We start from the raw sequence: 25398 nt of genomic DNA, 5'->3' as shown, positions 1-25398 counted from the left end.
CAGAAGATTGATCATGACTGTATCGAACCGGATAAAAAGCAGACAAATCCAGAAGACACCTTTGATATTTATTTAAAAACAAACAGAAAAAAGAACAAAATTAAAAACAAAAACAAAAAACACTTGCTGCAGATAACACCAGAACTACCGAAAGACCTCAGATATAGCAACAGTACCTGAGAGATTGAAAGATGTAAACATTAAAATTCATTCTATCAGAGACAGAAAACGAAATAGCAGGATTAAATTATGAACCATATCACCCGTGTACTTAGTGAAACAATTTCTTATTAAATTCAATTATTTTGACCAATATTGGTACTAGATATGGATTATGCAGCGAAGACCATCTTAAAGTGATATTATTACAGCGGTACTACTTTGAAAGCTCTTGATTTGTTTGATACAGTCCATACTCTCATACGTATCTAGGTGTGCATGGTCCTTGAACTTTTCTTGGGCATGAAAGGACAAGTGCACATACCCAAATAGCATTTGTCTCTGGGGCCATTCTTACCCAGAGGGGCCCACCCATGAGGCTCAGACTTCAGGTTTAAGATCAGAAAAAAGAATCGTGGGAAACGTGTTTTACAAAAACAGGATTCTAGTTTCATTGAATGTGTTACGTGGTCATTTATTCATATCACGAAGCCTTGGAAATTACAAAATTTCTAAAACGTTTAAACTTCAAGCTAAGAAATAACATGCAGTTCATAGCTTATCAGTGGCTACTTATTTAAGTAGTTTTAAAATTCAGTATATTTTTCATCAAATTCCATTCAAATCGTTCTGTTAATAAAGATAATATCTTGTTAAAAAAGGGAGGAATGTAGGTTTTAGACCAGTCTATCAAGGAAGCCCCACTGTCTCTAGGGGATTCACACTGGATAGGAGTATTTTTTTTTTAAAGCAAATCCTAAGCAACAGTTCTTCAAAATTAGCTCAGGTGTATGTTCTGTGGTAGATATTGAATATAGGTTTTTCATACGGATGCACTGGAAGCCACGCACTTGATATGTGAGGCATCTCTGTCAAAATGTATATAGAGCATGTGGCAATAAACATTCCTGTCAAGTCTGATCAAACAATTAGTTCAGCCGTTCGAGAGATGTCGAAAGGAAAGTTTTGATACGATTACTAAGGAAGCCAAGCCGTTGCTAGGGGAGCCGTCTCAGACATGATTTTAATGAAGCATATCATAAGAGGCATTCCTACCAAGTTTCATCAAAACTGGCTGAGCCTTGCTGGACAAGAGGTAAAAAAAATAATTATTTTTCATCCCTACACGTTGGTTGCTAGGGAAGCTGTTTATATTGCATACTCCAATAGCTTTAAAGGAACGATACAAATCATTTTAAGGAAATATTTCTGGCTTTCGAGCTGAAGATGGACGAGCGCTGCTGGAAATGTCAAACTACTCAATTCTAAACAAATTACGTCAACAAATATCCACATATTATTCTATATCTTGTTCCTGACTTCGTCAGGGAACGGAAAACATTTGAATACCAATCCATCAACCGAAAAACTGAATATATACCGTATAACGAGTTTAAAGCTCGTCATACTGGTATTGTTTAACATCTTTTGCATAGTCTGATCCAGAAATATCGTGCGCGCGTGAGCGCGTGTGTGTTTGTGAGCGTGGCCTTAAACAATGTGGCGAGGGGTCTGTTGGACGGAAGTTCCTGTGTGTGAAGTTCCCGGAATGCTCCTGAATTTGAACCGTTTCATAGGCATACTATTAAGCATCTTAATGTAAAGAAAACGTGATGCAGGAAACGTTCCGGTTGTTTCATGCTCTTTTTTTCAAAACTTTTAGTTGTGTGTCTGTAGGGGAGGCGGGGGGGGGGGGGGGGGGGGCTTGCTTCTTTCTCTCCATGAAACCGCCCCTTTGTAATAATTTCTTAGAACCAGTGTAAAATAATAGAATGTCTCTTATCCTTCCCATTCTGTAACATTTATATTATTATATCCATGGAGTTTTATTTGAACATTATTGTATCCATGTAGTTCTATATACATAGTAATGCATCCATGTAGTTTTATCTGAACATTAATGTATCCATGTAGTTCTATATAAATATTAATGTATCCATGTAGTTCTATATAAATATTAGTGTATCCATGTAGTTCTGTATAAATATTAGTGTATCCATGTAGTTCTGTATAAATATTAGTGTATCCGTGTAGTTCTATATAAATATTAATGTATCCATGTAGTTCTATATAAATATTAATGTATCCATGTAGTTCTATATAATATTAATGTATCCATGTAGTTCTATATAAATATTAATGTATCCATGTAGTTCTATATAAATATTAGTGTATCCATGCAGTTCTATATAAATATTAATGTACCCATGTAGTTCTATATAAATATTAATGTATCCATGTAGTTCTATATGAATATTAATGTATCCATGTAGTTCTATATAAATATTAATGCATCCATGTAGTTCTATATAAATATTAGTGTATCCATGTAGTTCTATATAAATATTAGTGTATACATGCATTTCTATATAAATATTAATGTATCCATGTAGTTTTATATGACTGCTATTATAACCATGCGGTTCTATACGAATATTATTGTGTTAATGTGGGTATCTGAATATTTTGTATCCATCTTGTTCTATCTGATTATTATTGTATCCAAGTAGTTCTATCTGAATAGTATTGTATCCATGTAGTTTTATCTGAATAGTATTGTATCCATGTAGTTTTATCTGAATAGTATTGTATCCATGTAGTTTTATCTGAATAGTATTGTATCCATGTAGTTCTATCTGAATAGTATTGTATCCATGTAGTTCAATCTGAATAGTATTGTATCCATGTAGTTCTTTATAAATATTAATGTATCCACGTAGTTCTATATAAATATTAATGTATCCATGTAGTTCTATATAAATATTAATGTATCCGTGTAGTTCTATATAAATATTAATGTATCCATGCAGTTCTATCTGAATAGTATTGTATCCATGTGGTTCTATATGAATATTAATGTATCCACGTAGTTCTATATAAATATTAATGTATCCATGTAGTTCTATATAAATATTAATGTATCCATGTAGTTCTATATAAATATTAATGCATCCATGTAGTTCTATATAAATATTAGTGTATCCATGTAGTTCTATATAAATATTAATGCATCCATGTAGTTATATATGAATATTAGTGTATCCATGTAGTTCTATATAAATATTAGTGTATCCATGTAGTTCTATATAAATATTAATGTATCCATGTAGTTCTATATAAATATTAATGTATCCATGTAGTTCTATGTAGTTCTATATAAATATTAATGTATCCATGTAGTTCTATATAAATATTAATGTATCCATGTAGTTCTATATAAATATTAATGTATCCATGTAGTTTTATCTGACTGTTATTATAACCATGTGGTTCTATATGAATATTATTGTATCCATGTAGTTCTATCTGATTATTATTGTATCCATTTAGTTCTATCTGAATATTATTGTATCCATGTAGTTCAATCTGAATATTATTTTATCCATGAGGTCTCTATCTGAATATTATTGTTTCCAAATGGTTCTCTCTGAAAATTATTGTATCCATGTGGTTCTATCAGAACCTTTTTGTATAATTTTTCTACAATGTTCTATCCATGTAGTTCTATCAGAAAGATTTTGTATCCATGTAGTTTTCTCTAATATTATTGTATCCATATGGTTCTATGTGAATATTAATGTATCCATGTGGTTCTATATGAATATTAATGTATCCATGTAGTTCTATCTGAATACTATTGTATATTTGTGGCTGTATCTGAACACACACACACACACACACACACATATATATATATATATATATATATATATATATATATATATATATATATATATATATATATATATATATATATATATATATATATATATATATGCGGAGGAGAGGTAATTGCCGTTCCCCCTAACACACTGTGAGGTGGATGTTCCGGGTTAGTCTTGGCTGGTAGCGGAAATGTGACCCTGGGATTCCAAGATTATGCGAACTAAGCTATTGCTCCTCTTGATAGATGGAAGGATGGGTAAATAGACAGAAACGTAGACAAACAAACATGCTGGTCGATATATAGATGATGCTACTTATACACGCAGTGTGTGTGTGTGTGTGTGTGTGTGTGTGTGTGTGTGTGTGAGAGAGAGAGAGAGAGAGAGAGAGGTGAATATATAGACTACAAAACAATGTTTAAAAAGATCATAATTGTCGTCATATTCACAGAAAAGTAGATAATTAGAGTGAAAGAGAGATATGGTGGATGTTGTTTGTAAATAGATAAACACGTAGATAGATAATTACAATCACCTAAGACAGTGCAGAAAGGGATAAAGTTCTTAAAGTACGACGAGGAGAGTTCCGAACAAAGCCGCACATGCGCAGACAATTTTGTGGTATTATAGTCAAAGAAAGAAAAGCAAGTATAGAACACGTTGTGGTTAATTAGACAATTAAACGCAAATTAAAGGTGTGAAAATATTGCAATAAGATAGGAACTATGTGGAATTTAAGTTCCGTTTGAGCAAGAAGTCACCATTATATAAGTTGTACAGGTCATGCAGGCGTTCAGTAATGACTATTTCAATAATGAGTGTATCTGTTTAAACATCGATCAAACATAACCTTTAAATGGCTATTATTCACTTTATTCAAATTCTCATGTGTCGATTCTTCTTTGGAAGGTCACTATTTACACGTCCCGAGAAATACGTGAGCAGAAATCAATGTTAAAGTACGTAGTCATTTTCGGACAAGTCAGCCTAAAGATGAACAAACTATACTGAATGTTACACACTTTGATATAGCAATGAAAATTGCGCGTTGAAATTAGTACTACCGTGTTATTTGTTATGATAGACGCGACGTTTTCTTTGTTTAACCCAGTTTGGTACCTTGCCACCATTGTGAAAATCCATAGCGATCAATCACTCTCGTCTGCAAGTATTTTGATGGCATTTGAAGTACAGAGCATTCAACAGTCAGGATTGAATAGACTTAGGTTAAAATAGATTAGCATTAAATTTGAGAAGAACAATGAATAATTAATTAAATTTGAAGAAATGTGCACATTAGAGTACCATATATACTCAGTCTGAATATTATAATCAGATTATTACCTATTCATGTACCATGAGTTACAGATTTCTGCAAATATTCCATCTCTCTCTCTCTCTCTCTCTCTCTCTGATACCATCCTGACTAGGATCCCTTCTTTCATAGATCTGCAGAAGTATCATATCACAAAGCTTACGTACTATTTTGAAAGATATTGGAGTAGTTGCTACACATTCCGTTCACACGGAAGGAAGGCTAGGTGGGCAGGTTGCATCACACACTCTTCACCCTTTCACCGTAAAGTGCAGGGAAAATAAACTCAAGTACATCAACATTAGACGTAAACATGATAATTATCACATCGGTCGTTCACCTTTCATATAGTACTACGCACCAACCCAATATTTCGATGTCAGTAAGCAGACGTAAATGTACACTTGTGATAAGGTCGTGGTTTTTCGAATATTGAAGGAAATAACCACTCACTTTCGGCTGTTACGATTATGGGTTTTTCCCTGCGACATGTTTATTAATGTGTTGTTTTGTTTATGAGCTAAGCCGAATAAATCTCTAATAAATATCTGAAGAAATTGTCAGGTCTCCTAACACTTGTTTATCGAACAAACTGATTTCTGTAGCTTAATGTGCATGCAGAATAGCTGGCGTTATTATACAGTATTGACCGATTTCTTTTCTCAGAAATGTGATGTGATGTGATGTGATTTTGATTTTTAACGTAGCTTTAACAATTTTTCAGTCATATCGCTACGATGTCTGCAATGTGCCAGTTTATAGTGATGTCTAGCACTGGGGCATCATGCCGCAGACATGTTGCATGATGTCCCACCCAGTCACATTATCCTGACACCAGGCCGACCAGTCCTAACACTAACCTCTTAATGCTGAACGCCAAGCGAGGCAGCTGTTAGTACCATTCTTGTAAGTCTCTGGTATGACTCGGTCGGGGATCGAACCTACGACCTCCCGCATCCGAGGCGGACGCTCTAACCACTAGGCCACCGGAGCGGTTTTCTCAGAAATAATATCAGTGCACTACTACATATATTTAGCTACTCAAAGAAGTGGATTTCACTTACAATAACAGAAACAACATGACAACGACAACAGCAAGATACATAACAAAATCATTCCGGATCATAACCGTGAATTATAACCTTGAAACACACACACACACACACACACACACACACACACACACACACACACACTTCTCTGTTGTACCACACATACTGAGATCAGAATGGTGTGTGCGCCAAAGCATTTGTGTATGTAACTATGAAAATAAAGGAAATTTTGTACCATTTGACTGTCTTTATGGCTATACATTTCAATACAACGTGTGTTCAATAATTTAAAAAGATAGCGCAGAATATAGTTGGCGCACGAGTCTCTGCGGTATATATATATATATATATATATATATATATATATATATATATATATATATATATATATATATATATATATAGATATACATATATATATATATATATATATATATATATATATATATATATATATATATATATATATATATATATATATATATATATATATATATATATATATATATATATATATAATGCGAGCGAAAGAAGTCAAGAACAAAGGGTATATAATGCATTTATGTGAAAAAATATTATCTTTCGTCTTATTCGCCTCGTCTCTACGATTTTAATAAACATGACACGTCAAATGTACGCATAAACGAATGCTCTTTATACTGACAGGAGGTTTTTTTCTCTTCGTGTATACAAGTAATTTTCAACTTGTTAAGATATTTAAGGAGTGTATTAACGGCAGAATTTAAAAAAAAAAACAACGAAGGTGGGGGGGGAGAGACTTAGGTAATATTTTCATTTCTACTTTTATTTTCGGATATGTGACCACGCTGGTATCAGTTCCATTTTCTGAAGGAAGGTTTGCAATTTTCAATATCATTTTTATTATTAATTCTTTTTTCTAGTAAGAAAAAGTACATACATAATCAGATTCATGTATGTTCAGTTTAAATGTAAATTGGATTAAATATGGATACTACTTAAGTTGTATTGTGTATATATATATATATATATATATATATATATATATATATATATATAGAGAGAGAGAGAGAGAGAGAGAGAGAGAGAGAGAGAGAGAGAGAGAGAGAGAGTGCGTGTGTGTGTGATTTAGAGTTTCAGCATAGCTTTTAAAAAAAACCTCAATCATATCGCTACGATGTCTGTGCGTGTGTGTGTGATTTAGAGTTTCAGCATAGCTTTTAAAAAAAAACCTCAATCATATCGCTACGATGTCTGCAGTGTGGCAGTTTATAGTGATGACTAGCACTGGGACATCATGCGGCAGACATTTAGCATCATGTCCCACCCAGTCACATTATACTGACGCCAGGCCTACCAGTCCTAGCACTAACCTCTTAATGCTCAGCGCCAAGCGAGACAGATGCTAGTACCATTTGTTATATAGTCTTTGGTATGACTCGGCCGGGGTTCGAACCCGCGACCTCCCACATCCGAAGCGGATGTTCCAACGACTTGTGCTACCGGAGCGGGCAGAGAGAGAGAGAGAGAGAGAGAGAGAGAGAGGTGCAATGTAACTGTACTATGAAGTTGGGGAAAATAAATAATTTTGCTTGAACGATCATTGTTTCTATGTACTGGAAGTAAGTTTGAGAGGCTTCAATTTTTATCTGCATTATTTAATTTATATTGATGAAAACCATAGCTTTTTCCATATGTCGTATCGGTCATATAAAATCGAGCGAAACACTTCAGTGGATAGCAGTTCTTAGCAGATCTGCACGCATAACAAGCTTTGCTAAATCTATCATGAAATTAACAGTCCCCTGTCATTCCTTTGTACACCAAAGAAAAACTTTAAATAATTGACATTTTAATCAATATTATTTTCTTTTTCTTTCACAAAAGGTCATGGAACGTTTCCAGAAACGCCTTCTACATACATACATTCCCATAATAGGTGAAGCAAAGTCTTCGTTCATACCACAGAAATCGCACAACAATGTGCAGATGGTTTGCGTATATATATATATATATATATATATATATATATATATATATATATATATATATATATATATATATATATATATATATATTAGCTGAAACATGCATTGAAACGTACCCATGTTTGTATTCAGGATACATTTAAGAGGCATCTTAGTAGTAAAAGGGGTGAGATTAGCGACAATGGGAATTAGCATTAAAAACACCCCCTGGGTAAGATTAGCGACAATGGAAATTTAACATTAACCACCCTGGGTAAGATTAGCGACAATGGAAATTTAACATGGGCAAAAAACCCTGGGTAAGATTAGCGACAATGGAATTTAACATTGGAGAAAGGAAAAAAAGGAAATATTGATTTTAGCGACAAAGGCATTCGAACAATGGAAAAAAAATATCGATTCTAGGGACAAAGGCAATTGAACATGGGGAATAGAGTTTGGGTCTGTCTAGGGACAAGGGGAATTGAACATGGGAATAGAGTTTGGGTTTGTCTAGGGACAAAGGGGAATTGAACATGTTAGAAAAAAAAAACTACTTTAGGGACAAGGGGAATTGAACATGGGATTTTTAAAAAAAAAAAAATTAAAAAAGGGGTAGGCAATCGAAAGGCTATCTCTTTTCGAGAAATGTGGGTGGCCCTGAAAAGGGCCTTTGGGTTTCTTCTTCTTCTAATTTCTTCTATTTCTCCACCAACTTCTTATTTTCTCTCCTACACTCTTTCTCTTCTTTTCTTTCTTTTCTTCCTTCTTTTTCTCTTCTTTCTGCTTCTCCTCCTCTTCTTTCTTCCTCTTCTCATTTTCTTCTTCCTTTTCAATTTTCTCGTTCCATACTCTCATCCTTATCCTTTCCTCTTCATCCTCTTTCTCCTCCTTTATTTCTTTCATCACAGCACTTATCGTTTCCTTTACTTTTCTTAAGTTGTTAATCTCCATCTTCACTCTATGTGGGCTATAAGAATAGTGATCCTCGTTTAACCTCACTAACATTTGCTCCATCATACCTAAATTGTCCAGGACGTCTTGCAATGTTTTCATTTTATCGAGCTGGTTCGAAGCCATCTTCTTTTTTTATTCTTTGTAGAATGGTTTGAACCACGAATATTGTGGATTCTTATAGTGAAAGCGCGGACGTGAAGGAAAACATCCCCTACTTTCTCATTTCATATAATATACTATTCACATAAGTGAATCAGCAATACACTAACCCCAAATTTACTATCCACACAATCGTACGTGATCGGTTACAAAACCCTAACTATACTCTCCACATACGCTAAGAAACAATAAACAAACCCCAAATCTACTATTTACACACGCAAATCATTAAAACAAAATCCATAATCTACTATCCACACAATCGTACGTGAGCGGTTACAAAACCCAAACTATACTCTCCACATACGCTAAGAAACAATAAACAAACCCAAATCTACTATCCACACAAACATACGTGAGTGCTTACAAACAAACAAACACACACACACACACACAAGAAAAAAAGAGTCAGTGTTTATATTCACACTACTCTACCTACACACATTGGCAAATCGATTGTTATATCTTTTCTAGAGATTGGGGTAGCCCTGAAAAGGGCTGTTTTGTAACTCCAGATGCACCTATCTAATGCTGGCACCTTCCTGGTCTGGCACCGCACACACATCTTCGACTCCAGTCTCCTTGCCAATTCACCCTTCTTGCTGTAAGCGCAGAGGCGGGTTGAGTGGCTTCACTATTCCAATCTTCTGTCTCTGGAATAGTGAATACTTCCCTTTCTCTTCTTCTATTTCTTATTCGAGGATGAATTGGCATCCTTACCTCCTGTTGTAAATGTGGTGTAGCTACAGGTTGGGGAGATGTTCTTGCCTTAGGTGTCACCTTGCACACAGGGTTCATCATAGGGTGACACCTGATCTCTCTCTTTCCTTCCTCCTCTTCTTTCATTTTTCTCTCTTCCTCCTCCTGTTCTATCCTGGCTTCTTCCACAAGGGCCTCCGCAGCCAGCTCGTTCAGGAGGCATCTGGCATATTCCAGGTGCATCTGGAGTTCAAAAAGTTTTTCAAGTCTGCTACTCATTTTTATTGTTAGACTGTCCAGCGAGTTTCAATTTATAGTGAACGCGTGGACGTGAAGGAAAATATCCCCCTAAAAACATAAAATTGATCTTACCTAGATCATGACCAAACAACGCGCGGACCTAAAAGAAACACTCACTCACTTTTTTATACTACACATTCCTATTCTAAAATTTTTTTTCATTAATCACTTCAATATACTATTCACATACGCAAAGCAATCCAATCAAACCCCCCAAATCTACTCTCCCCACACCTCAAACAGCCAAAAAAAATGATCTTAATCTACTATCCACACCAACGTACGTGAGATGTTACAAACACAAACACATTCACTCGCACTATTAAAAAAAGAGTTAGTGTTTATATTCACACTACTCTACTACACACATTGGCAAATTGATGGTTATTTCTTTTCTAGAGTATTGGGTAGCCCTGAAAAGGGCTGTTTTTTTTTGTCTTTTTTTGTTTGCTATGGCAATCTTTTAGTTTCTAAGAATGCGATGTCCTCTGAGGATAGACTTTCTGGCAATAGGTCTGCTTCTTCGGAAAGAGAAGAAGAACTCTTTGGTGTCGATACGACAATCGACAAAGCTTCTGTCAAGTTCAGGTTGCTGCTGCTGCTGCTGTTGCTGTTGCTGCTGCTGTCTCTGAAGTCTGTACTTCTCTGTCCATTCTTCTTTCTCCCTGTTCACTTCTTCTCTGAAGAGCTCTTCTATCAGGTCTTCAGTAACTTTTAACATTCTCACATTCTCTATCTCTTCTGGCTTCGGTATCAGACCGTGTCTGACCCTATGCAAATTCACGTAGGCTTCGTTTAGCTTAGCTAGTTTGGAGCACATCTTCGTAGGAGGATGAGTCGACAATGGATGGTTAGACTGAATGAATGAATATAAATTATAGACGCTTACGCAAACTAGTGCTTTTGCGTCTTGTTAATGCCTAATGACTAGGCTACTTAATTGGTCAGTTGTAGGTATTAGTGCCACTACAATCCCGTGTTTACTGTGCGATGACCGCTCTTTTTAATTAGTCTGGAGTTGGTAAAGTGAAAAAATTGTCCAAGCAAGGTTAAAGAAACCAAATTTGATTAAGACCGCTATTAGTTAAGTGTATAAATTATAATTAATCAAGTTGTTAAATTTTACAATATACAGGAATAGTCTATTGAGTTATATGCTAATCAAAGCCGCTAAATGCAGTTTGTTTTCCCAATTTCAATTCAATTGTTCTCCTGTTAGTTTAATATCCAGCATAGTTAACTACCAATCAGAACCATGTTTACATTCCTGGTTATCCCGCGCAAAGTTGCTAGACCAGTTTTTCAGTTTTCAATCCGTTTTGTTTCAATCCGTTTATCAAGCTTCAATGTATGAGTTTGTCCTAGGATTGAAATCCAACCGCCAATCAGAATCGAGTTAACAAACATAGCTGTCCCGCGTAAAGTTGCGGGTCCAGTTTTACCAGTTTCAATCCGTTTTCCAATCTGAGTTATATGAATTACCTTAGGATTGAAATTGTATTTGCTGATACCCAATCAGATCCATGTTGTTAATCCGTCGTCCTTCCCACGTCTTGCCATTGCTGTTGTTTACGCTCCAAAACGCCAGGTCGCATTTATTTATTTATCAAATCAAGTCCAGTTGTGCTAATGGATAAAAATAATTTCCCAATAATGTGTTAGCCACCTCTGTAATTGTGTCGAATTGTTCAAGTTTCAAAATTTTCCTATTTTCTATTTCTTTGGTTTTGCCAATGTTCTAGTACAAAGTGCACGTTACTTTTTTCCCTAGAAATTTAGCGTTCTGTCTTAGCGACTTTCAAAGTAAAAATAAGTTAATGAATTTTTGTAGTCATTGTTAGGTAAATTTTGGTTGTATTTAGTAGCGGTGGTAAAGGATCAAATTAGTTCAGCTAGTTATGTCGAAACGGGGTTCCAAGCCAAAATGAAACCCCTTGGTACTAGGCATTCTTTAAGCCCTTAAAAGGGCTATTTTATTCAGGTCGGCAGCCTGAATGTGTTGCGGTCTTTTTCATAGTACCAGGTTTCTTCCGCTGTGTGAGTCTCTTCATACTCTTCGGTAGGGAATGCCTCGTATTCATAGTATTTTGCTAGGGCCGTAGCGTGGTCCACTAGGCTGGTAAGTTGTGTTTCTACGTAGGCTTTGTTGTAGTGATGAGTCAGGATGCGTTGAGCGAAGAGCCATTGTTGTGTGTTTGGTTTTTTCCTTGGTTTAAGCGACCTCCATGCCATATATTTTATCGTGCTGATAAAATTCTTGGCCTTTTTTGGGTCACCTAAAGGTTCTTCTAGTCCCCAGAGTTCGGCGAATTGCTCAATCGTCATTCCTTGTTCTTTTTCCTCATCTGTAGTTTCTTCTTCCGATGTTGTCGTGGTAGTGGTAGTAGCTGTTTCATCCAGTGTTTGTTCTTGGATTTTCGTTTCAGTATTAGTTAGGGTGGTGGCATCACTTGCGGGTATCTCCGTTTGTGTTTCCACGTCACTCTGTTGCCGATCGATGGTCCTGGTTGATGTTGTAGCTGTTGTTACTGCTGTTTCAATTCTCACGTAAGCCTTTGTCGAGTGTTGCTGCTTTTGTATATTGCCTTGGTTAGTAGCAGGTGTATCACAGCGGTTATCTGTTACCTTTTGGTCAGTTTTCCCTCTCTGTTTGTACTTTCTGCTATTTTTCCTTTTGGTCATACAGTAGCTTTGCTCATTTTCGACACATAGGTCCTCACCCTCGTCATTGGTAGTCCAGACCAGTAATAGGGTTGTCCTGGTTTTCCCTGCCCGTATGCTCCAGTTAGTTGCTTGTTTCTTACCAAGTGCTCTTATGGCCCTCAGTGCTGGAGTTGGGATAACTGCATGGGCTGGTAAAATTCTCGATTCTACGCCTATTGATGCTGCAGTGTGTTCCATCGTTGTTGTGCTGCTGCTTGTTCAACGCGAATGATGGTTAGACTGGAAACAACCCGGTTCTTAAAGTCAAAGCGCGGACGTGAAGGAAAACATCCCTCTACGGTTTTCGAGCCGCAACGTTCAATGAGTGTCATGAGAGACACATTTTTTTTTTATTCAAAATCACTTAACATGAACCAACAACTCTAACATTTTTTAACAATAATCCAACAATATAACATCAAACATTTTTTCAAATGACAAACATTTTTTTCAATTTACACTCTACTTTAAACAGGGTTGGCAAAGTTGTGAATGAAATTGTGATCTCCACTGTTGCAAGTCATTGAGTCATGGATGGACACTACGTTTCCTAGCTGAAGACAACAAAATAAGCATACTAGTCACAAAATCAACGATTTACTTTCTCATCGTTTCTAGAAAAATCACGATCAAAATAAGTCACCAAATGTTCTTTTGCTGATAATAAGTGATCAATTTCGATCTCGACTTTCTCTTTGAATTTGTCAAAGAGGGCTTTGCTGTAATGGATGTCTCCAGTCGTTAATGGTGGACAGAAATGTTCACGCAAGTCTTCATACCACCAACGTAACACGTCTTTTTTAAACAGACTCCAAGCTTCGTCCAGATATTCGTTGAATTTTTCTTCTTGACTGATGTTTTGACATTCATAGTAATCATGCTTCATCCATATCGTAATTGTGTCTGCCAGGTATGTAGCACAGTAGGAGACCAATTGCTGTTCTTGTTCTGGACATCTCGACTTGATCACGATGTCCTTTTCGTCTTTGTGTTGGGATTCTCCTTCCACGGTCTCCTCACATTCCATCTTCAAAGCTTCTCCACTAGGTAAAGAGGGAGAACAGTCTTCCATGGCTTCTAATAATCTAGAATGACTTCTCTCAAACTGTTGATTTCTATCGTATTATCGAATTCTGCATACAGGATGACGTTCACTGTCTTGTCCAGTGGTTCTGCAAACTGAAGTTCCACACGAATCTGGCCGGATTTTATAGGGTGGAAATGTCCCTCGTCGCTGCCCTGGTCTGGAGTGAAATCGAAAGCCCACAAAGCATAGCCTCCTGCGTAATCTTCGTACGTAATGCCGTGACTGGTGTTGGTTCCTAACTGTCCGGTGGCTTCGTACAAGGACAAGTACGATCTCAAGTAATTCATTTTATTGGGAGAAAAGTTAGGTTCGAAAGGTCGGGTACACAAGGTCTTGCCATCGCGACTGACTTCGATTTTCTTCACGTTGAAGTGTTGAAAGTTGAAAGGATTTTGATGGAAGGCTCCGTTGAAGGCTGAATTCAGGACCATACCAAGGATTAAACGCTTGGGTAACTGTCCTTGAAACAGATGATCTTCGATCATGGAATGATGGCTAGCGGGAATGGTGAACGTTTTCACTTCCACGCGTCGTATGGGATACTTGGCGGTCGTTCTGCTCAACGTTTGACTGATGTCATTTCCCACTTTGGGTAACACTTCCACGCGTCGTACGTAGAGTTTTACGTCCTCGATTTGGCTTTTAGGATTGTCAGCAGCAGTATCAGCCAACAAATGGAAAGCGGTACTGCTGCGATTCAGTCTCAAGCGAACATTTACCCCGTTCAGCAAATATTTCTCTTGCAACCACATGTCCAAATGCAAACGATCCATCAGTTCTAAACTCTTCTTATTTAAGATTTTGCTTCGTCTTTCCTCAAAGCCGTCATTGTCTTTATCTATTTCGTCAAACTTGCCCGCTTCGTCAGGTTCCCATAGCACACAAGCATTGAGATGAGTATTCTTGGCATCTATTCCGTACGTCAAGAGATTTTCCAGGTAGGCACGGTAAGGGTAAGTATCCATGCTGCTGCTGACCAGTTTGTTATTCAAGCACAAGTCCACTGAGCTGAACAAGGAATGCATGAAATTGTTGACGGGAGCTATATTCTCAGTGTCTTCTACTGCACCATTATCCTTATCTAGAACTTTGATTTTCAAGTACAAGTAACTGCTATTCAGATCGATGTAATCTTCGGGTTGTCCCTTGATTTCAAACTCGATGGGCGCGGAATCGGTCAGTGAGGAGACGGGATGAAATTCCACCCATTGGGATTCTTGCATGGTCATCATGGTGGGCGGCATGGCAAACAGATCCAGTTCCGACTTGGAACAGGCGCATGACTCTCGGTGCATCATTTTTTTGTTGCTGTGTCTCAATAATCGAAAACGTCTAAGTCTCGAACGGTTCTTCTTTTCTTGGCCTTTCTAGTATTAGAAGTGTGAAGTCTGGTGAAAGGGTGTTTTCTTCGTCGTCTCTTTCTACCTTGTCCTTGCTGAATGCCTGACTCGGTAGCGTGCAGGGCATTTAAAGGTGTGTCTCGTTGGCCCAAAAGGTCTTTACCCGTTTGCAGCAAGACATTTTTGCCTGCCCTCATGAAAGCTTCTTTAGGGTTTTGTTTGTCGATGATGACATTTTGGAGAAATTCTTTGCCTTGCGTTAGTGCCGCATCTTTCAAGGCGTGCAATCCGCGTGTCACCATCGGTTTCAACACCGGAGCCACCGAACGAAAGGCCGATTTTAACATATCTCCTAAACCGTGTCCTCGCTGTCGAGCAACTCCTCGGTACACTGGATACATGACTTACGAGTCGTGAGAGAACCGTTTTCGAAAATGGAGTTTCACCGTGACTTTTCCTTTGGTGAATGGAATATTTTGTCCCAAATCTCCTTTTATAGCAATGTTGACCGTGTCCAAATACGACTTGCTGACAGGCAAATAGTGAGGATATACAAATTCGCGGTGGACGTGATAAGTGTTTCCACCTTCCTCGTCAGTGGCCGTGGCAGAATTTACTTCGAAAGGAATGACACGCAGTAACGGCACGGAGGTGTGTCCCACCACGTTGTACTCCACCACATCGGAGTACACGAAGATCAAATTCAGTCCCTGGTTCAGTTCTACCGGGAAACGAAAATACCTCGCAAAATGCCCGTTGTTGTCAATGTCTGCTATGTGAATCTTTTTGGTCTGCTTATCCGTGACCATATTGAGGTCTCCACCCAAAATGTCATACAATTCAGGGCAAAATTTAATACGTATACTTTTTTCCTCACTTTCAAATCTGATGAGTAGACGGTGAGACAGTTTGTGGTACTCCATGGTGACACGTTTATTTAGTTTGGTCAGAACTTTGTCAAATGCTGCATAGAATTTGTCAGCGATGGCCTCCACCAGATGTTGACCACTAAAATAATGGCCTGAGTTAATTTTAAAGTGATAAACGTAAAAAGGAGGAGAAGTGTCACTGTTGAGTATTGGGGTCTTGGGAAGTGATTTATGTTGAGAAGTGGTCGTCATGGTTTGCTGCACTGTTGGGTCCAGAATTTCGACGTCAAAAGTGTTTTGAGTTTCAGTGATCTTTTTGATTTGTGTTGGGTGAATCATTTCTACCAAAGCCACTTCCCAATGGGCTTCGTGATCTAAGGGGATGGCCTGAGGTAATTTGGCCGTGTAACAGCACAACGTGTTGTGGGGAAACACCTCCATGGAACTGTCACTGGGTAAGGTTAAAAGTAAAATTGGTTTTGGTGACTCATAATTCCAGAGTTCTGTGGCTGTCCAAGGGGTTACTGGACGTCGTTAATGGAGGACAGAAATGTTCACGCAAGTCTTCATACCACCAACGTAACACGTCTTTTTTAAACAGACTCCAAGCTTCGTCCAGATATTCGTTGAATTTTTCTTCTTGACTGATGTTTTGACATTCATAGTAATCATGCTTCATCCATATCGTAATTGTGTCTGCCAGGTATGTAGCACAGTAGGAGACCAATTGCTGTTCTTGTTCTGGACATCTCGACTTGATCACGATGTCCTTTTCGTCTTTGTGTTGGGATTCTCCTTCCACGGTCTCCGCTCAAAATGGGGTTCTGGTTGTGGTTGGAGTGGTGACTGGCACTGGTACTGGACACAAGGTTCCCGTGGTTCCCGTTGGAAGAGAATTTCAGGGAGGGATTGGGAAGCAGGTAACCGATGCAACTGCTCAATAAATTGATCCACAATTGTTTGTCTCCTTGTTGCAAACTCAAATTGGCAATGGCTGCCCCGATGACAGAATACACCACGAAGATTTGGCAGAAAAAGACGATTTGCGTTTTAGGCAAACGTTCTCCGCACCACACCCACAAGGGTTGTTTTTGTAAATCTTGCAGAGAAGAACTAGGTGAAGGAGTGGTCGACGTAGCTGCGTCTCTGTGAAAGGGCATGATGGTCACTTCTTTTTATAGTCGATGACTTGCGAAGCGTCGATCCAAGAATCAAAACTGGGTGGATATCCTTTCCAACGTACTTTGACTTCTTTGAAACGTCGTTTGCCCACTTTACGGGTTCTGCGTTCGAGAATGCTTTCGATGTCGTACACGTCGTCTTCTTTTTGGTGACACGTTGTAACTCGGGAAAATAAAACGTTCCTTTGAGCACTTCTTCGTTCATGTCTTCCAATTTATAGACGGCAGGATGACGGCCATGCACTCGTCCAGTGACACGAAACAATTCAGTCGTCCAGTTAGGTAAGTAACCTTTGTCGAAAGTGCGTTTGGTTTTGCCAATGCGCACCCAATCTCCTACGGCCAACTCTCCACTTTTCTTGGGGACAGCCCTCGTCAGGGACGTACCAAACAGGCGCTCAACCACCAACACTTCGTTGTCGGGAGTCATTTCTTGCGGGGCACGTTCGATGCTTCGATGGTAAGATTGGTTGTACGCTTGCACCAGGTGCGGTAAGATGTCGATGTACTTCAGAGTGTGGTGATGCGTAAAATATTTTCACATGCGTTCTTTCAAAGTGCGTTGAAAACGTTCCACGATGCTGGCTTTGGTTTCGGGATTCTCGGTGGTAAAAAAATGAATGTCACGTTTCTTTAATTCCTTTTGGAAAGCTTGGTTCAGAAATTCGGTGCCTTTGTCCGTTTGCCATCGAAGAGGGTGACGGCCACTTTGTTTCAACACTCGTTGCAGGGCTCGCACTAACTCGCTGCTCGATTTGGAAGTCAAGGGCACGACCCAGGCAAATTTGGAAAAGACGTCGATGACACAAAACAAATATTTGTAGCCACGATTGTAGCTGGCCAAATGAGAGACATCGGCTAAATCGGCTTGCCATTGATGATCGATGCCTTTCACTCGGGTGCGACTTCTGGCAAACTTGCGTCGAATGGGTTTGTGTAAAGTGTAGGTAGCTTGTTCTTGTAAGCATCGTTGCACTTGAGGTAAACGGAGACTTTTCACTCGCGTTTTGGCAGCACGATACAATTTTTGAACTCCTGCGTAACCTGCAGGATGCGAGGAATCGTAGTAAATGCTGGCTAAGACTTTTTCCATTTTTTGTGTTGGTTGGTGTGTTAATAAGACACCCACTCTTGGAGGATGCTACTCTTTTTCTCTTGGGGTATTTTCTTGGATTGCAATGCTTTGCGTGTGCGACCGGCAATAGGTGTTGGAGAGGAGGATGTCTGAGCGGGGGATATCGGTTCTTGTTTCACTTCTGTCTTCACTTCTGTCTTCACTTTCTTTTTCTCTTGTGATGAAGAAGGGGTGGCCATCATCTTTTTAATCCATCCAATTCTGGAGGTAGGTGGTGTTGTTAACTTGCGTACTTTTTCTGGTGGAGTTTGAAACCCTTCTTCTTCTTCTTCTCTTTTTTCTTTCTTGGTCACTGGTAGTGGTGGTACTGATACTGGTACTGGTACTGGTGATGGTGCTGGACTTTTCATCAAGGTCTTAAAATCTTTCAGAGTGGGTAGAGCTGTTTCGTCTAAAGCTTTCTGGTGAAAGAGTTGCAGTCGTTGCAAGAGTTGACCGTACTTTTGCGATTTTTCTGTTTCGGACAAATCTTGGCGATCCATCAAGGACTGCAATTTGTGTTGTAACTGGGACATCTCGCTCAAATGGGGATTGGGAGGTAAATGCGGGGTGCGTTGTTCTTGCCGCCGATGGTATTCCATCCATCGTTTGTAAGGCACTAAAGCTAGTTTTCGTCCTTCCATGGGGTTGTCAGGGGTCGATTCTGAAATCTTGGGACTTCCGAGGGCCTTTTTATCTTGCTCCCACCAGTCCTCCCAACATGGTTCCCAAGACTCCTTTCAGTAAGGGGCCTAACAAGAGAGGTAAAATGCCTCCACGTTGGACCAACATCTTCTTTTTTTGACGAATCGGAATTTTCTTTTGAACCATTTGGCGAAGAACGTGACGATGTTTGCTTAAGCATTGTTTCTGGTGTTTGGACAAAGGGATTGTGCCTTTCAAGACGTTCAAGCAACATTCGCACACGGTATCGATGACCTTTTTGGAGGCCGATTGAATGAGTTTTTTTCGTAGAGGTGGAGAAGCTTTGGACAGGACAGATAACATGTCCCCATGTTTGACTAAACGTGGTGGTAGTCCTTTCCTTTTCTTTCCTTGGGGTTTTCTGGAGGGTGACATCTTTGAGTCTTCAGGAGCACCAAAAAAACACTGATACCCTACTTGGTCACACACCTTTTTTATACTGGAACGCGTCGCCACTGATTGTCTTTACGTCGTATCAATTTGAGGACAGGCATGACACGTCGTGCAGGGGTACGTAACGGACTAAATAGAGCCAGTTCTTGCTTGGACAAATCCAGTAAACTTTGTAACATGCCCGATCTTTCTTGAACTTTGATTTTGGGAGAAGGTACTTTGTGAGCAGCAGCCACTGCCACTAAATTGGAGGGTCCTGCCACTGGGGAAGTAATTTTTGGGGTCATCAACGGAGAAGTTCTTGGTGTGATCAACGTCTCCAAGTTCTCTTCAGTTCTTGGTGTCATCAACGGAGAAGTGGATGAACGTGAGGATGCCGGAGACGCAGTCACTGCCGTGGCAGGTCGTGGTTTGCGAGTGTAAAGTTGCGTCCTGGCCGAAGTGCCTGTCTTGCGACTAGTTTTCTTCTGTGGATTTTTCTTTTTCTGGGGACTTTTTCTCTGTTTATTTTTCTGGGGGCTTCTTTTCTTTTTCTGGGGTCTGGTAAGAGGAGGGTCCCGCCACTGGAGAAGTTCTTCTTGGGGACCTGGTCTTTTTCTTCTTGGGGCTTCGTTGGACTTTTTTCTTGGGGAGAAGTTTGGGGGCATTAGGATCCCATCTTAAGAGAGAGCGAATGATGACCCCTCCTAGAGTACCGCTCCCTCCAGGTTTCAAAATGATTTGTTTTTTGGTTTGATTGTCGATGCGGGGATCGGCCATTTGGACCAAAGCGACTTTGTTTCGATCGAAAAAGCATTTGGTTTGATGAGGAATCTGAATGATTCCTTGGAGTAATTGACGTGCCGTCACCGTGAACCATCGTAAGACTTCTTTGAGACTAGCTTCTAAGACACGAGCTCGTATTTATGGATTTTTTTCTCGACTGATGCCATACAAGGCACGAATCAATTTGACGGGAAGATGCGACTGAAGGGACGTCATGTTGACGTTGTGCGAGACAGACGAAAAAGGGTCTGAGGTTTTTATAGATTTTATTATGTGGAGTGAAATTAAGTCGTGGACGGAGACGTGTACAGGACAGGCCCTCCGTCTTGGCACCAGTGGTGAAACAAGTGGGTACGAAATCGCAAATCCTCGGGGGTCGTAGGTTTCAAATCGACGAGTAAATAGGCGTGTGGCGTTTGAGTGGCATCGTCGTACGCCTGAGTCAGCCAAGGTGTTCCTAACTGTTTGGCTAAGACTTGCACTTGCGATTTATCTCGAGGGCTTTTAAACAAGACCACGTAATGCGCATTGAGACTGATGGTGCGATGGGCTTTACTTTGTTGAAACAAATTTTGGGTGATGTAAACGACACTGGCATCACGGTGATGCCCTTTGCGCGTGAACCACAGTTTAATTTCTTCTTCGTCTTCTCCTAACATGTCGTCAAAAATGACCAAATGGGTTTGACGGGAGTCAGAGACGATGCCGTCGTCTTCTTTAGGAATGCCTTCCACAAACACGATGGAATCGCCTTGACTTTCTCGCAAGAGGCTGTACGCCGATTTCCACTCTTTGTAACACCACACGATCCGTTGAGGTGGCCGATCGATCAAATGATGTTTATGTTCGATCAAACGTTTGACGAATTCGGTTTTGCCTGAACCGCTAGGTCCAGCAATGAGCATGTTAAAGGGATGGCGAAGATACAAAGCCTCCCAACTGGCACGATCTAAGTGTTCGTCGATGACTTTGACACTAGAGGAAGAGGGAGCAGAGACAGCAGAGGTAGCCATAGTGTGAGAAATGTCACTTGTGACACGAAAACAAACAAGACAAGAGTTTATATACTTTTTTTCAGAACACGTTTATTGAATGTTTCAAACATGAATACGAAAGACAAAAATACATAAAAGCCAAAGGCTTAAGTATAAGGATAAAAGGCACGTGATAACCATTAACGTGGAATAAACACAAGTGTCTGTACAACATGTTTTGGGCAATGTTCTAACCAGTTCTATAGTAGGGGGTAAGGTCACACAAGTGTCCTCCCGAAAGGGTCTTTCAGGCCTGTCCACGACAGTCCCGTCCTGGGTGACGGGTTCTTCTGGCACCGTCACTAACACAGGTTGAAAAGTCGCAAGGCTCACAATCGCATTCCACTTCAGAAGCCCCACACTTGAATTGTGCCTGTCTAAACTTGTTTTGTGTTTCTCTGAAAGTATTCATTTTGTTCGCTCGGTCTTGGTAGTCACAATGAACTATCGATCTTGCCTAGGGTTCCTTTTTATATACAGACCAATAACGACGTGTCCATACGGTAAAGTGAAATGATTGGGAGGTCGCACTCGCTTCTGGTACACGATTTGATAGACTTTTTCCAAGGGTCGACTGACGATGTGGTGAGTGGGTAAACGTACAATTTTGTTCGGTTGATAGGTGGTCACTTTAAAGTTTGCATCCTCTCCCGATTGCAAGGCTTCTTTCAATACCCCAAAGTTCACCACACGACTGGTACGATAATTCAGAGTCAATCCTTTCACTTTACACGTCGTGTGCAATTCTCCTTGTGGGTCCCGGTATTCGTAGCCGTAACTTTTGGGACCACCACTGACGAAACTTAGAATCTTGTCGTCGGGATGTTCGTCTGTCCAGGCTCCTAAACTGTCTCGTTCGATGTCAGGGTGCTGTTGACTCGGGTGATGGATGTAAATGCAACTGTCCGTGTCAAAGTACAGGACACGTTCCCCTAACAGTTCTAAAGCTTCGTACAATTTTAAGCGAGCATGAGCTGTCACGTAAGCCGCAATGATGACATTTCCAAAGGGGTAGTCTTGTACAAAGTCCAGATCTTCTTCGTAATTGACCAAGATCAAATCCTCGCGAACGACGTCCACGTGTTTCATGTATATGGTTTTGTCGTGAATCATCTGAAAGTAGCGGGAAGGTTCTGTCAAATATTCCGTTTTGGGTAAACACGGTCGTTGTACCATTTTACCCCACAAGCAATTTAACATCACTTTGGCAAACGATCGCCTGCCTTCGTTTTTCTCGATGTGGTCTAAAGAGATACCTTCTTGTTCATAGTATTTCTCTTTGAATGTCTTTTCGTCTTCGGAAGTGTGACACCAGGAAGGATATCCGCTGGCTTCTTGCTTCAGTTTCAAAAAGGCATCCACGTAGTCGGCGAAAATGCCTTTCTGACTGGGGTCACCCTTGTGGTATTGTTGTGTCTTGGGAAAGTGGCAAATTTCGTACACTTCTAACAGTTGGTATCCCATGTCAAGAGCTTTGAACAATTCTACGCTGACCCAGGTTCCCGTCAAGGCCCGTTCTTCCTGGGTGTGCTGACAAGGTTGGTCTTGGTTGCACGTTTCGGCACAAGTACGGTACAAAGGAAACATCAGTTTGCCTTGACAATGGTGAGGTAAGACGGGATGGTATAGGTTTGTGGGAGGCAAAACTTTACACTTGATCAAGCCTTCGTATTGTCGAATGTTTTCCAGGTCGATGTGTTCCGTGAACAATTGTGGGTACCCTGCAGGAAAGGGACAATATTTGCACACGTAAGGATACAGCGAACACACGTCCAAGTATTTGATTTCTTCTCCTTTCTCTTCGTCGGCTTGGTACAGCAAACAGGTGGCATTGGTCCTTCCTCCGTACAAACTATCCCTCGGGTTCAGGGTTCAGCTTGTAACTTTCCACGGCACGTTTAAACTCGGGATCGGTTTTCATACGGTGATCGTACTCGTGTTCCCACATTTCCATCACTTGGTATCCTTGCTGTTCTAACTTTAGGCGTCGCTGACAAGTGTCCTGGTACAAGTCTTCCATGGTTCGTTGTAAAAACTGATTTTTAGTGCTACGATCAGGGTAACAGACGGGACATCCGTGAAATAAGCAACCGTTAAACTCGTACACGATCTTGGGGTTTTCTAAGTCCCAGCCATCGACCGAATACGTTCCGATGGTCTTTTCACCTCCTCCGGTGCGGGCATGCTGAATCCATTTGTCTTCCTTGTCGCACAAGTAATGTAACCAACGTAGGGCTTTGACCGAGTATTGACGTTTGACATAGTGGGTCGTTTGAGGACTGATGACAGCCACTGTGTTTTCAGGCATGAATCGTTGTCGATACACTAAGGAACACGCTTTGGCAATGGTGCAAGCTTCTTTCAAAGGATCGACCCCTCCGTGTTCCATGAACAGTTCTCGAAATTTTCCACAGCAACGCCGTAAAATGTCCACGTCAGAACGACAATACTTTAGCATTTCTTCCTGAAAGTCGAAAGGGTCGGAGGCGTGAGTCTGGTACCAAGCGTAGAAAGCTTCTCGTTGTTCGGTACGCATGTTGTCGGGGTCGTAATAGTGAGCCTCAGGCAAATGGGGTAGAACGGCGTGTTGATTGGCTTCCGTATTGAAAAAGTGTGGAAAGTACCCTTTAGCCATTTCTGTCATTCCAAACGTTTTAGGCATTCGACTCAAAGGCATGGCCAAATAGCTCATCGAATCTTTAAACTGTACTTGTCCCACTTGCATGAAAATGATTTTGGCTCCGTTCAAAGTCACTTTAGGACGTTCGGTGCCTTGTTCCGTATAGTATCTGAGAAGAAACTATCCATCGTATCCGGAGAAATTGTGATCCATCACTGTGGCATGACGATGACAATCTCCGTAACGTTCGATGTTCTCTTGTCTCCACTTCTTGTCGATGGGATCTAAGACCCATTGGGCAAAATCGGCTAACGTGTTCGGTCCTCGAAAGATTTTTTCACGCCCTCCGGGAATCTTGCTGCAGTGAGGGCAATGACTGAAGATAGGTTCTTGAATGCACTTCTCGCACGCTCGATGAGTCACGCAGAAATTAGGAATGTGAATGCCAGTCTCTTGCTTGCTTTCGAAATCGAAAAAGATGAAATTGCCTTTCTTCTTGTGACCGTCCTCTTTCTCTGGTAGGGGTTGGTATTTTTGCACGTAGCATTCGTGTTCCAAGTCCACGATGTGGTGACAAATGTGACATTTTTTCTTTCCTGAACATACGTGTGCCTTGGCATTATTGGTACGTAGGCCTTGTCGACACGTAGGGCACAATCGCAGCAGTTGACAAGCACATTTCTGCTGTGAACCTTGCGTCATCAGATGTTGTTGGTAACAGGCAGGGCTGTCAAACGTGCGCAGACAAGCAGGACATTGTACTCTTTCTCGTCCTTCGCTCAGACAGGGTGGAGAGTCCAAACATCCTGGGCATTTCCATCCGCAATGTTAGTGCTGCTCTCGATCGTTATAACCATAGTCACATTTCTCACAGTAATAACTGTATCCCAGGAATCCAGTGATAGTGGTAATGGTATCGAAATGGTCATCGTGATAATAGACATGAATGTATTTTCCGTCCTTAAAGTCTTTCCCTCGAAACAACAGAGGTCCGCGCATTTCTTGAGGGTGCACTTTCAAGGTGTAGAGTGGAGCTAGGACATCTTGGAATTTCTGCATCTCAGGAATGCCACAGGGTGTGTCTTTGGACAGTCCGGCTTGTTGCAACAGGAGTTCTGCTTCGTTTCGTTGTTTGGCTCGGTCGGATCGTTGAATAATTTTCCAGGCTCTTTTCCATTCTACCGTGTCGTTCTTGTTGGCATAGGTTCGTCCCACAACGATGGCTCGGGCTAAACACATCTGGTCTTGAGAATTGTGAATTTGGACGAGACTCTTTTTGGTGTTGCGAAGGTCGTTCACCAATAACACCTTATTGCGTTGTCCGGTCCCTTGAGG

General features: G+C 40.3%; 1 long non-coding RNA gene across 1 annotated transcript in view; it reads left to right on the top strand.

Moving 5' to 3' along the window:
- The first annotated feature begins 6969 nt into the window (after positions 1-6969).
- LOC149799717 (uncharacterized) overlaps positions 6970-25398 on the top strand; it is a 38612-nt gene continuing 20183 nt past the window's right edge. Inside the window, exons 1-2 of the long non-coding RNA XR_016421207.1 lie at positions 6970-7047; positions 8058-8109. This is a non-coding gene — a long non-coding RNA (uncharacterized LOC149799717). The remainder of the gene's footprint in view (positions 7048-8057; positions 8110-25398) is intronic.

This window comes from Sinohyriopsis cumingii, chromosome 5 (assembly GCF_028554795.1).
Source record: "Sinohyriopsis cumingii isolate HCF-2022 chromosome 5, ASM2855479v2, whole genome shotgun sequence".
NCBI classification, from domain to species: Eukaryota; Metazoa; Mollusca; class Bivalvia; order Unionida; family Unionidae; genus Sinohyriopsis; species Sinohyriopsis cumingii.
Note: the sequence above shows the minus strand (reverse complement) of the source record. Positions and strands in the feature narration are given on the sequence as shown.